General features: G+C 44.4%; 1 protein-coding gene across 4 annotated transcripts in view; it reads left to right on the top strand.

Moving 5' to 3' along the window:
- Nucleotides 1–12,190, top strand: part of LYRM4 (LYR motif containing 4) — a 242,501-nt gene that overhangs the window by 214,215 nt on the left and 16,096 nt on the right. The window lies entirely within an intron of this gene.

The following is a 12,190-nucleotide window of genomic DNA, read 5'->3' as shown; positions in this document are numbered from 1 at the left end:
CAGCTATAAAGGGAAAAACACTTATATAAGGTTATCCCTGTATATATATATATAGCGCTCTGGTGTGTGCTGGCAAACTCTCCCTCTGTCTCCCCAAAGGGCTAGTGGGGTCCTGTCCTCTATCAGAGCATTCCCTGTGTGTGTGCTGTGTGTCGGTACGTTGGTGTCGACATGTATGAGGAGAAAAATGATGAGGAGACGGAGTAGAGTGTCTGAAATAGTGTTGTCACCCCCTAGGGGGTCGACACCTGAGTGGATGTACTGTTGAAATTGCGTGACAGTGTCAGCTTTGTATAAAAGACAGTGGTTGACATGAGACAGCCGGCTACTCAGCTTGTGCATGTCCAGACGTCTCATACAGGGGCCCTAAAGCGCCCGTTACCTCAGATACAGACGCCGACAGGGGTACTGACTCCTGTGTCGACGGTGAAGAGACAACCGTGATTTCCAATAGGGCCACACATTGCATGATTGAGGCAATGGAAAAAGTTTACACTTTTCTGATAATATGAATACCACCAAAAAAAAGGGGTATTATGTTTGGTGAGGAAAAACTTCCTGTAGTTTTCCTGAATCTGAGAAATAAAATGAGGTGTGTGATGATGCGTGGGTTTCCCCCCGATAACAATTGATATTTTCTAAAAAGTTATTGGCAGTATACCTTTTCCCGCCAGAGGTTAGGGTGCGTTGGGAAACACCCCCTAGGGTGGATAAAGCGCTCACACGCTTGTAAAAACAAGGGCTCTACCCTCTCCTGAGATGGCCGCCCTTAAGGATCCTGCTGATAGAAAGCAGGAGCGTATCCTAAAATGTATTTACACACATACTGGTGTTATACTGCGACCAGCAATCGCCTCAGCCTGGATGTGCAGTGCTGGGTTGGCGTGGTCGGATTCCCTGACTGGAAATATGATATCCTAGATAAGGACAGTATATTATTGCCTATAGAGCAATTAAAAGATGCATTTCTATATATGCAGGATGCACAGCGGAATATTTGCCGACTGGCATCAAGTATAAGTGCGTTGTCCAATTATTCCAGTAAAGTGGTCAGGTGATGCGGATTCCAAATGGCATTTGGAAGTATTGCCTTAAAAGAGGGGATGTACCCCAGGTCGCCTCTCAAAATAAGACGCCGTATTATCAGGCGCAGTCCTGGTTGGCAAGCGGACAAAAGGGTTCCTCTTTTCTGCTCGTGACAGAGGGAGAGGAAAATGGCTGCAGAGATCAGCCAGTTCCAAGGAACAGAAACCCTTTTCCGCCGCTGCCAAGCCCTCAGTATGACGCTAGGGCTTTACAAGTTCAGGCACGGTGGGGTCCCGTTCTCAATGAATTTCAGTGCGCAGTGGGCTCACTCGCAAGTAGACCCCTGGATCCTTCAGATAATATTTCAGGGGTACAAATTGGAATTCGAGACGTATTCCCCTCGCCGTTTCCAAAAGTCTGTTTTACCGACGTCTCCCGCTGACAGGGAGGCAGTTTTGGAAGCCATTCACAAGCTGTATTCCCAGCAGGTGATAATCAAGGTACCCCTCCTGCAACAGGGAACGGGGTATTATTCCACACTATTGTGGTACCGAAGCCAGACGGCTCGGTGAGACCGATTTTAAAATCTAAAATCTTTGAACACTTGCATACAGAGGTTCAAATTCAAAATTGAGTCACTCAGAGCAGTGATTGCAAACCTGGAAGAAGGGGACTACATGATGTCTCGGGACATCAAGGAGGCTTACCTTCATGTAAAAATTTACCCTTCTCACCAAGGGTATTTCAGGTTATGGTACAGAACTGTATCAGTTCGGACGCTGCCGTAGGGATGGTCCACGGCACCCCGGGTCTTTACTGAAGTAATGACCGAAATGATGATATTCCTTCGAAGGAAGGGAATTTTAGTTATCCTTTACTTGGACGATTCCCTGATAAGGGTAAGATCCAGGGAACAGTTGGAGATCGGTGTAGCACTATATCAGGTAGTGTTGCGGCAGCACGATTGGATTTTCAATATTCCAAAATCGCAGCTGGTTCCGACGACTTGCCTTCTGTTCCTAGGGATGATTCTGGACATAGTCCAGAAAGAAGGTGCTTTTCCCGGAGGAGAAAGCCAGGGAGTTATCCGAGCTAGTCAGGAGCCTCCTAAAACCGAACCAAGTCTCAGTGCATCAATGCACAAGGGTTCTGGGTAAAAATGGTGGCTTCCTACGAAGCAATCCCATTCGGCAGATTCCACGCACAGTGGAACCTTCTGGACAAATGGTCCGGGTCGCATCTTCAGATGCTTCAGCGGATAACCCTGTCACCAGGGACAAGGGTATCCCTCCTGTGGTGGTTGCAGAGTGCTCATCTTCTAGAGGGCCGCAGATTCGGCATTCGGGACTGGGTCCTGGTGGCCACGGATGCCAGCCTGCGAGGCTGGGGAGCAGTCACACACGGAAGAAATTTCCAGGGCTTATGGTCAAGCCTGGAGACATCTCTTCATATAAACATTCTGGAACTAAGGGCCATTTACAATGCCCTAAGTCAAGCGAAACCCCTGCTTCAGGGTCAGGCGGTATTGATCCAATCGGACAACATCACGTCAGTCGCCCACGTAAACAGACAGGGCGGCACGAGAAGCAGGAGGGCAATGGCAGAAGCTGCAAGGATTTTCGCTGGGCGGAAAATCATGTGATAGCACTGTCAGCAGTGTTCATTCCGGGAGTGGACAACTGGGAAGCAGACTTCCTCAGCAGACACGACCTTCACCCGGGAGAGTGGGGACTTCACCCAGAAGTCTTCCACCTGATTGTAAACCGTTGGGAAAAACAAAAGGTGGACATAATGGCGTCCCGTCTAAACAAAAAACTAGACAGATATTGCGCCAGGTCAAGGGACCCTCAGGCAATAGCGGTGGATGCTCTGGTAACACCGTGGGTGTACCAGTCAGTGTATGTGTTCCCTCCTCTGCCCCTCATACCAAAAGTACTGAGAATCATAAGAAGGAGAGGAGTAAGAACTATACTCGTGGTTCCGGATTGGCCAAGAAGGACTTGGTATCCGGAACTTCAAGAGATGCTCACGGACGAACCGTGGCCTCTACCTCTAAGAAAGGACCTGCTCCAGCAAGGGCCTTGTCTGTTCCAAGACTTACCGCGGCTGCGTTTGACGGCATGGCGGTTAAACGCCGGATCCTGAAGATCCCTACCCTGGTCAAGGCCAGGAAAGACGTAACCGCAAAACATTATCACCGCATTTGGCGAAAATATGTTGCGTGGGGTGAGGCCAAGAAGGCCCCTACAGAGGAATTTCAACTGGGTCGTTTCCTCCATTTCCTGCAAACAGGACGGTCTATGGGCCTAAAATTAGGGTCTATTAAGGTTCAAATTTCGGCCCTGTCGATTTTCTTCCAAAAAGAACTGGCTTCAGTGCCTGAAGTTCAGACATTTGTAAAAGGGGTACTGCATATACAGTCTCCTTTTGTGCCTCCAGTGGCACCTTGGGGATCTCAATGTTGTGTTGAGTTTCCTAAAGTCACATTGGTTTGAACCACTCACCACTGTGGACTTAAAATATCTCACATGGAAGTGACGAGTTAGCCCTGGTTTCAGCCAGGCGGGTGTCAGAATTGGCGGCTTTATCATATAAAAGCCCTTACTTAATATTTCATTCTGAAAGGGCAGAATTGAGGACTCGTCCTCAAATTTTCTACCTAAGGTGTTTTCTGCATTTCACATGAACCAACCTATTGTGGTACCTGCGGCTACTAAGGACTTGGAGGATTCCAAGTTGCTTGACGTGGTCAGGACCCTGAAAATACATGTTTCCAGGACGGCTGGAGTCAGAAAATCTGACTCGCTGTTTATCCTGTATGCACCCAACAAACTGGGTGCTCCTGCTTCTAAGCAGACGATTGCTCGTTGGATTTGTAGTACAATTCAGCTTGCACATTCTGTGGCAGGCCTGCCACAGCCAAAAATCTTAAAATGCCCACTCCACAAGGAAGGTGGGCTCATCTTGGGCAGCTGCCCGAGGGGTCTCGGCTTTACAACTTTGCCGAGCAGTTACTTGGTCAGGAGCAAATACGTTTGTAAAATTCTACAAATTTGATATCTTGGCTGAGGAGGACCTGGAGTTCTCTCATTCGGTGCTGCAGAGTCATCCGCACTCTCCCGCCCGTTTGGGAGCTTTGGTATAATCCCCATGGTCCTTACGGAGTTCCCAGCATCCACTAGGACGTCAGAGAAAATAAGAATTTACTTACTGATAATTCTATTTCTCGTAGTCCGTAGTGGATGCTGGGCGCCCATCCCAAGTGCGGATTGTCTGCAATACTGGTACATAATTATTGTTACCAAAAAATTTGGGTTATTGTTGTAGTGAGCCATCTTTTCTAGAGGCTCCTCTATTATCATGCTGTTAACTGGGTTCAGATCACAAGTTGTACAGTGTGATTGGTGTGGCTGGTATGAGTCTTACCCGGGATTCAAAATCCTTCCTTATTGTGTACGCTCGTCCGGGCACAGTATCCTAACTGAGGCTTGGAGGAGGGTCATAGGGGGAGGAGCCAGTGCACACCAGGTGATCCTAAAGCTTTCTTTAGATGTGCCCAGTCTCCTGCGGAGCCGCTATTCCCCATGGTCCTTACGGAGTTCCCAGCATCCACTACGGACTACGAGAAATAGAATTATCGGTAAGTAAATTCTTATTTTACCTCATTTAATATTTTTTTTCTACATTTCTCAACAAGAAACTTTTGGCCTAGGGGTGCCGCGAAAAAAAACCTGACACTCTAGGGCGCCATAATTCAAAAAAATTGAGAACCACTGCTCTATAGTACTATATATTTGTGCAAAGTATAGAATATTGATGGGAAATGCAGATCAATTGGTCCATCTAGTCTTGACGTTTTACTTTTTTATAGTTACTTTTTGCATGTCAACATTAGAAAACACATAAAAATGCAACAATATAGGTCGCAAAGTACAGTAACCTCTTTTTACTTTTTAATGCTTTATTTTTAGAACAGCCTTCGTTTTATACTAAGATCATATAAAGTCCTTTTAGGTTGTTTGTCCCAGTACATTTGCTGAGAGTTTGTTCTAATGCATCTGCAACTGTTTTATATGACACTATTTTCAGCAGTTACGCAAATTTGTCTTTCCATCCAGCCAATAAAGACATGATGTGTTACATTGTTTGCTGTTATTTTGGGCCAGTAGATTACCAAATAAGTAATTGTATTATATTAATGCATTGCTATTGGTATTTTACTGGACAGCAGACATATTCTGATATGAGTATAGCTTTGTTAATTACTACACTGATATTGGAGTCATTTTTGTTTGCAAGCTTTTGAGCAAATGTAATCGATTGGGTTTTGAAAGTTTGCATATTTGCAGTTCGTTAAACATCTCGGGAGACTCCAAATCACTGGGAGGAGTGACTGCTTCTGATAAGTATTTGTTTGAACTGGAAAAAATATTATTTATGAAAGGAGTTCCACACGGTAGCATTTTCAGCCTCATTACTTTCACTTACTACATGCTGGATCAGTATTTGCCAATATCCTGTAGGCTGCCAACAATTTCATAATCATATTATCAGTAACACATACTCTGTCATTAGGAAAATACTCACTTTAGAATGCACAGAAAAATAGGTGACAACCCATTGTTTTATTTAAATTTTTTTTTTTTTTTAATTATTTTTTTGGGGGGGAGCTCATAGATAGAAATACAAACTTACTTTGCGTGACAGGGGGGTATTCAATTAGTTCTGACATTTTCGGAGCTATCGGATGCACCCTCTTGCATATTCAATTGCGGGCCGTTTTAAGTCCTTTTCACCAATGCCTTTTCACTTTTTTTTTTCAAAATCATCGAAAACAGCCCGCATTTTCGCCAGTGCAGGTGTGAAAACATGTGGATTCGCACCTTGAGCCACATGTTTTTCTGTTTTTCGCTCCTGCTGAATTTTTCACCTAGGCGAAAAAACGGCTCCACTAGCGAAAAGTGCTAGGCGAAAAAAGGTCCGTAATTGAATAAACACCCCCACCCCCCCGTATTCTCTAATTGTAGCTCAAAAATCAAAATTCATCCCTGCTTTACCTGATCTTTTAAAATAATACAGATAAGATGTATGGTGTGTGGTAACAATTCAGCTCTCTTTGGTTGGGATGCACCCTCCATTATATGAGTCTGCAATGCACAAGATAGCAGGGCGCTGGGAATTATCAGTGTGTATTGAATTTGTGATTATTGAATCTGTAATGTTTAGTGAATATTTTTGATCTTTACTATTTGTAGCCTATGAAGGGATTTTGGCTATATTATACAGAAAAAAGATTTGTGTTTAGACTAAGGGGTCTATTTACTAAGTCCTGGATGGAGATAAAGTGGACAGAGATAAAGTAGCAGCCAATCAGCTCCTAACTGTTATTTTTCAAACCCAGCCTGAGAGATGACGGTTAGACACTGATTGGCTGGTACTTTATCTTTGTCCACTTTACCTCCATCCAAGGCTTAGTAAATAGACAGTACGGATGGTGTAATGGTTAGCATTACTGCCTCACAGCACTGAGGTCTTAGGTTCGATTCCTACCATGGCCCTAACTGTGCGGAGTTTGTATATTCTCCGGGTACTCCAGTTTCCTCCCATAATCCAAAAATATACTGGTAGGTTAATTGGCTCCCAACAGAAAATTAACCCTAGCGTGAATGAGTCTGTTTGTACATGTGATAGGGAATCTAGATTGTAAACTCCACTGGGGCAGGGACTAATGTGAATGGGCACTCCACAACATTAGGACCAGCCTCACCCCATGGACCCACGAATAGCATCATTTTTCTGTGATAGAGCTGAGCCTAATGTCGTGTCAGACCCCCCAAAGTGGCCAATCTTCTCTGTGCTTCTCCCGGAGAGGGAACGCATAAAGCTGGCAAGTATCAGCCGGATTTATCCATCCTGGGGCCCTAGGCGAGATACCGGTTTTGACCCCCTTCTTCAACAATCCATGGCACTATATTTTCATTCCTGATTGTGCGCAGCATCAGAAAAGTACCTTGGTGCATATGTAGTGCGATCGCGGCACGTGCACAGACTACCAATAATTGCTCAGTTGCATTGCGTACAAATCTGAATCAGGCCCTAAGTATATTTGGAAACTATGTCAAATTAAAGTAAACCAACTGCCCACATACAGTGGATGAAACCATTTTGTGTCTCCAAACATTTCTCATCATATCAAAGAACATTGCTTGACAAAATGCCATCCAGCTGATATGGTGACGGGAATAAGGTGACTGGGTACTGTATGGGGGCGGAAAGATATATGTTGGGCACTATGGGCATGGGAGGGTTATGCTGGGCACTGTATAAGTATGGGGACTGTCTGCTGGACACTATGGGTATGGGAGGGTGTATGCTTTGCACTGTATGGGTATGGGAGTGAGGGTGTATTCTGGGCACTATATGGAGGCGGGGGTGTTTGCTGGGTACAGTATGGGGGTGGGGGGATATACCATGGGCACTGTATGAGTATGGGAGGGTGTATGCTGGGCACTGTATGGGTATAGGAAAGTGTATTCTGGGCACTGTATGGGTATGGGAGGGTGTATGCTGGGTACTTTATGGGTATGGGCGAGTATGCTGGGCACTGTATGGGTATGGGAGGGTGTATGCTGAGCACTATATGGAATTGGGGGCAGGGGTGTGTTTGCTGGGCATGGTGGGGGCAGGGGGATATATGCTGGGCACTGTATGGGTATGGGAGGGTGTATGTTAGGCACTGTATGGGAGAGTATGCTGGGCACTATATGGGTATGGGAGGGTGTATGCTGGGCACTATATGGGGGCAGGGGGGGTTTGCTGGACACGGTATGTGGGCAGGGGGATAAATGCTGGGCACTGTATGGGTATGGGAGGGTGTATGCTGGACACTGTGAGGGTGTATTCTGGGCACTGTGAGGGTATGGGAGAGGGTATGCTATATACTCGAGATCCCAGCAGATCTATCAAGTGGTAGCAACCATGTCTTCATCTTAGTACTAAAGTTTTCACTTGCCACTGCAGGACACACCCTTAAATGGCAATAGATACACCCATAAGTGAATTTAGACATGCCCTTTGGGCAGAGCATGGCACACACCCTCAACGGTGCACCTCATGTAGTATACTCTCACTGAAACTATTTTTCCAAAGTAGATAAGTATGGGATAGGGTTTATGTTGCACTATTGGTGCACAGTGTGGGGTGAATTCATTTGAACTAAGCGCCACTATATATAATTATATATATATATATATATATATATATATATCTTAACCAATTCATCATTATACTGTGGTGGTAGATGGGATCTGCATGTACAGGTGTGTCTTCATGCAACTAGCCTCAATACTCCATGTGTCACGAGATGCCTTGCATGAGTGGGCACGGCGGGTGGTGTAGAGTAGCAACATTTTGTTTACATTTTCATCTTACTTGCATTGCAGGTGCAGCAAAACACCACTCAATCTATGCCAGAGACCACAAGCTGTGTCTTTAATTAGGGGGAGATGTAAGAAGGGGTGGCGAATGCCAAATGCGCTATAACCAGCGCTATTTGACACAACCAACATTGTTATGTATGAAAGCAGATAATGTACAGAAAAATGACTTTTCTCTACAATATCTGCAAACACCTAACGATTTCCGGCGGCGTACGATAGAAAATTATTCAGATGTTGTTGAAAAAATGATAGGCGCACTGCTGTGTTCTGTGGCTGATCAATTTTTCACATATTGGCAAGGATTACTTACTGATGTGTGTGTTAACTGGTGGCGGCTGCTGGGAGTCTGGCTGCATGTGGGAGGTCTTGCGATGTTTGTAAGATCTCACGCATGCTAGCCCGGAGGTTCCCTACTCCGGTGGCCAAGATGTTACTACATTTTGGTGTTAAGGTGTGTACACACGGTGAGATAAAACTGTAAGATTTTGACTATATAGTAAAGAAAAGTTAGTGCACAGCTCAAGGTGTTAGGCAGTTTGCGATACAGATTTGATCCCGATGCGCACTCCCGCCGGGTTGGTATTGCAAGGCTAGATAGACTGTGCAGGCAAGTCAATCTTGACTATCTAGTACAAAGTATAGTCAAAATTGGCACTTAGACATACATAGACAAAATCTTAAGTACATATAATCAAAATCTGTTCTATCTGTGCTCTGGGGGAGTTCAAGGGAAATCGCATAGTCAAAATCGGACATACAAGGATCTCACCGTGTGTACTCACCCTTACTGCTTCCTGCTTCACCTCGATAAGAGGCAAAGCAAGAAGAGCTACAGATGTGTCCTCTTACATCTTTGCTCCGTGCGCTACAAATTACGTTACACATAACGTGTGAGTGCCACGTCATGGCGCGACTTCAAGGGCTGTTAGGCAGCAAGGATATAAGAGGACACATCTGTATAGCAGCATGATAAGTGCAGCTATTGTACATCTGCCCCTTAGTTTTAAATACGTTCAAAGTCATATATGCAGCACAACGCAGCTTGGTGTAAAACAATGCTCCGGCCTCTGCATTGTAGCACTTCGTATACAGATTCATGTTAATTTGCATACAGATGTATAAGTGTCCCATAGCAAATTAATTAGTCTAGTGAAACAGTTTTGCCACATTACATTTCGACTAAGATGGATATTGAGCAATAAAGACGATCTGCACAAGCAGAATCGTACGGGACCTAGCACGCCAAGAAGGGTGATTTGGCAGAACTGCGGTGATATTGTATGAGGACACATTTGTACAGTGTTATTAATTTCATTTTGAGGGTGTTTTGTGCTTACTGTATGCATAAGTATGCAAAAGCAGAATTCAAAACACAAAAATTAATTTTAAATTGAATATAGGGCAAAAATAAAAAACAAATACCATATGCTCCATAAATTTGAACCTGGATCAATGCTCGAGTTACGACAGTTTCAGGGGAAACTTTTAAACAAGGCTATTAATATAAAACATGAATAATTTTGCCTTCCTTGTTGCAGCAAGCTGTGCTTAATGCGTTGTTGGTGCTGAGTGTTTTGGGTAACTGAAGTATTATGAAAATGATGAGACACTGACCTCTGGTAATTGGCAGCTAGCCAGGTGTTTGTTTACTGAATAAAGAACCTTTATCATGGTCTTTGTTTCCATAGCTAGTTTAGCACTCCACTTTGAGTCAAAATAGGTATTATTGGCATAGGAGTGTGACCAAAATGGTACAGTAGTTAACCGTTTATTCTACAGTATGTTGCCATTGTTGCTCTGCCCTGTAAACATCAATACATTGATTTTCTTTTATGGACATCGTAGACAGCATAGATGGCTTGTGTAGATGGCCCTTTGCTCACTTATTCTATTCAACATAGAGAATCACCATTGCCAGAAAGAATCTTGATGTTTATTTCACTAAGGTCAATCAATGATGAAGAGAATTTTAAATTTGTCTATCATCTGCAGAACAAATATTTGTCATGCTCATCTGTTGATATAAATCAGCTAAACTGCAGTAAATAAGGGCCTTTTTGTTGAGGTTGTAATGTAATGTTGGTACTGCATAGTATCCAGGTCACAATACACATGTGGATGTTCAAAATAAATACTTTTGGGGGAAAAGTACTAAAACATATATTAAATATAAGCAATAAAAAAAAAAAGGCTCAGTTAAAATTCTACAATCGATGCCCTTTACTAAAATTCTGGATAAATTTCAGATAATTTCTCTGGATTTTTTCACATGTACCTCAAATATTGGGTACTGGCATATCTATAATGTGTGTGTGTGTGTGTGTGTGTGTGTGTGTGTGTGTGTGTGTGTGTGTGTGTGTGTGTGTGTGGTGCATTTTGGCCACTGGGTCTAGGGGCGCACCCTGCACACACTGCATCTATGATTACTTAACCACTTGGCACTGTAGCTGCAACAGAAATCACCTGAAAATGGCATGGTGGCCATTTTCCTGGTGATATGCGCATGCACAGTAGAGATTAATCACAGAGAACATTGGGCCTACTTCAGACCTGATCGCCACAGCAAATTTATTAGCTAATGGGCAAAACCATGTGCACTGCAGGTGGGGCAGATATAACATGTGCAGAGAGAGTTAGATTTGGGGGGGGGGGGGTATTTTGTTTCTGTGCAGGGTAAATACAGGCTGCTTGTCACACTGCAATTTAGATTTCAGCTCGAACACACCCCACCCAAATCTAACTCTCTCTCCACATTGTTATATCTGACCCCCTCCCCCCCCCCCCTTGCAGTGCACATGGTTTTCCCCATTAGCTAACAAATTTGCTACTGGGATCAGATCTGAATTAGGCACATAGGCATGCACAGTAGACTATGGCGAAATGCCATAGTCTACAATTGTGGAACAGTCTAAATAGAACATAGATTTACATTAAACTTTCACAGCAGATGAATGGGAAGGCATTTTTACTAATAGGTAACATTTCTAAATGGTTAATACATTTATATATACAATAGTGAAGCTGATCCACGGAGTGCACGTAACCCCCGCTAAGCAAGATAAATTATGGCTCACACAATCTATACTTTGTTGGAAAATATTCAGAATTGAAGGAAATGTGAGTCTACAACTTCCCATTAATAAAACCTTTGTTGATCGTAGATGTGCGAGAAAACACACATCTACAATTACTTTCTTTGACATACGGGTGGATGCTCAGCACAGGGCAAGTCTGACCCGCATGCCAGATCCAGCCGCAGCCCCCCCCCCCCCCCCCCTTACAACCCTCCCCTCAGAGGCATGGAGGAGCATTTGCACAGCAGCGATGCTTTCACGTTTCGAGTAGCACTCTGCCTGTGCACCCTAGCTGTGAATGCATATCGCTACCCGCCATGTTAAGGGTCGCAGTGGCTGCGTGTGACGTCGCGCAGCCGCCACGGGCCGTCCCTTCAACAGTCCGGACACGCCTCTGTTGTCTGGACCGTGCCACTAAAAAGGAGTGTTGACGCCCCGTTCCCGCCCCCTCCAGGTCTTAAACTGTGTTCTGCAGAGAATGCAGTTTAGAACTTGCACATGCGCATACCAGCATATGTGCAGAAATCACTTCATAGCGATTTTTGCACATCAGCGTCAGGGTCTGAATCGGCACCTAAGACTTCTAAACTGATTTAGCAGGTAGCAGGCGTCCATATCATAGTAAACCCTGTGGAGACTGATTGCACGGTA

This window comes from Pseudophryne corroboree, chromosome 5 (genome assembly GCF_028390025.1).
Source record: "Pseudophryne corroboree isolate aPseCor3 chromosome 5, aPseCor3.hap2, whole genome shotgun sequence".
NCBI classification, from domain to species: Eukaryota; Metazoa; Chordata; class Amphibia; order Anura; family Myobatrachidae; genus Pseudophryne; species Pseudophryne corroboree.
This window is presented reverse-complemented; position numbering and strand designations above follow the sequence as displayed.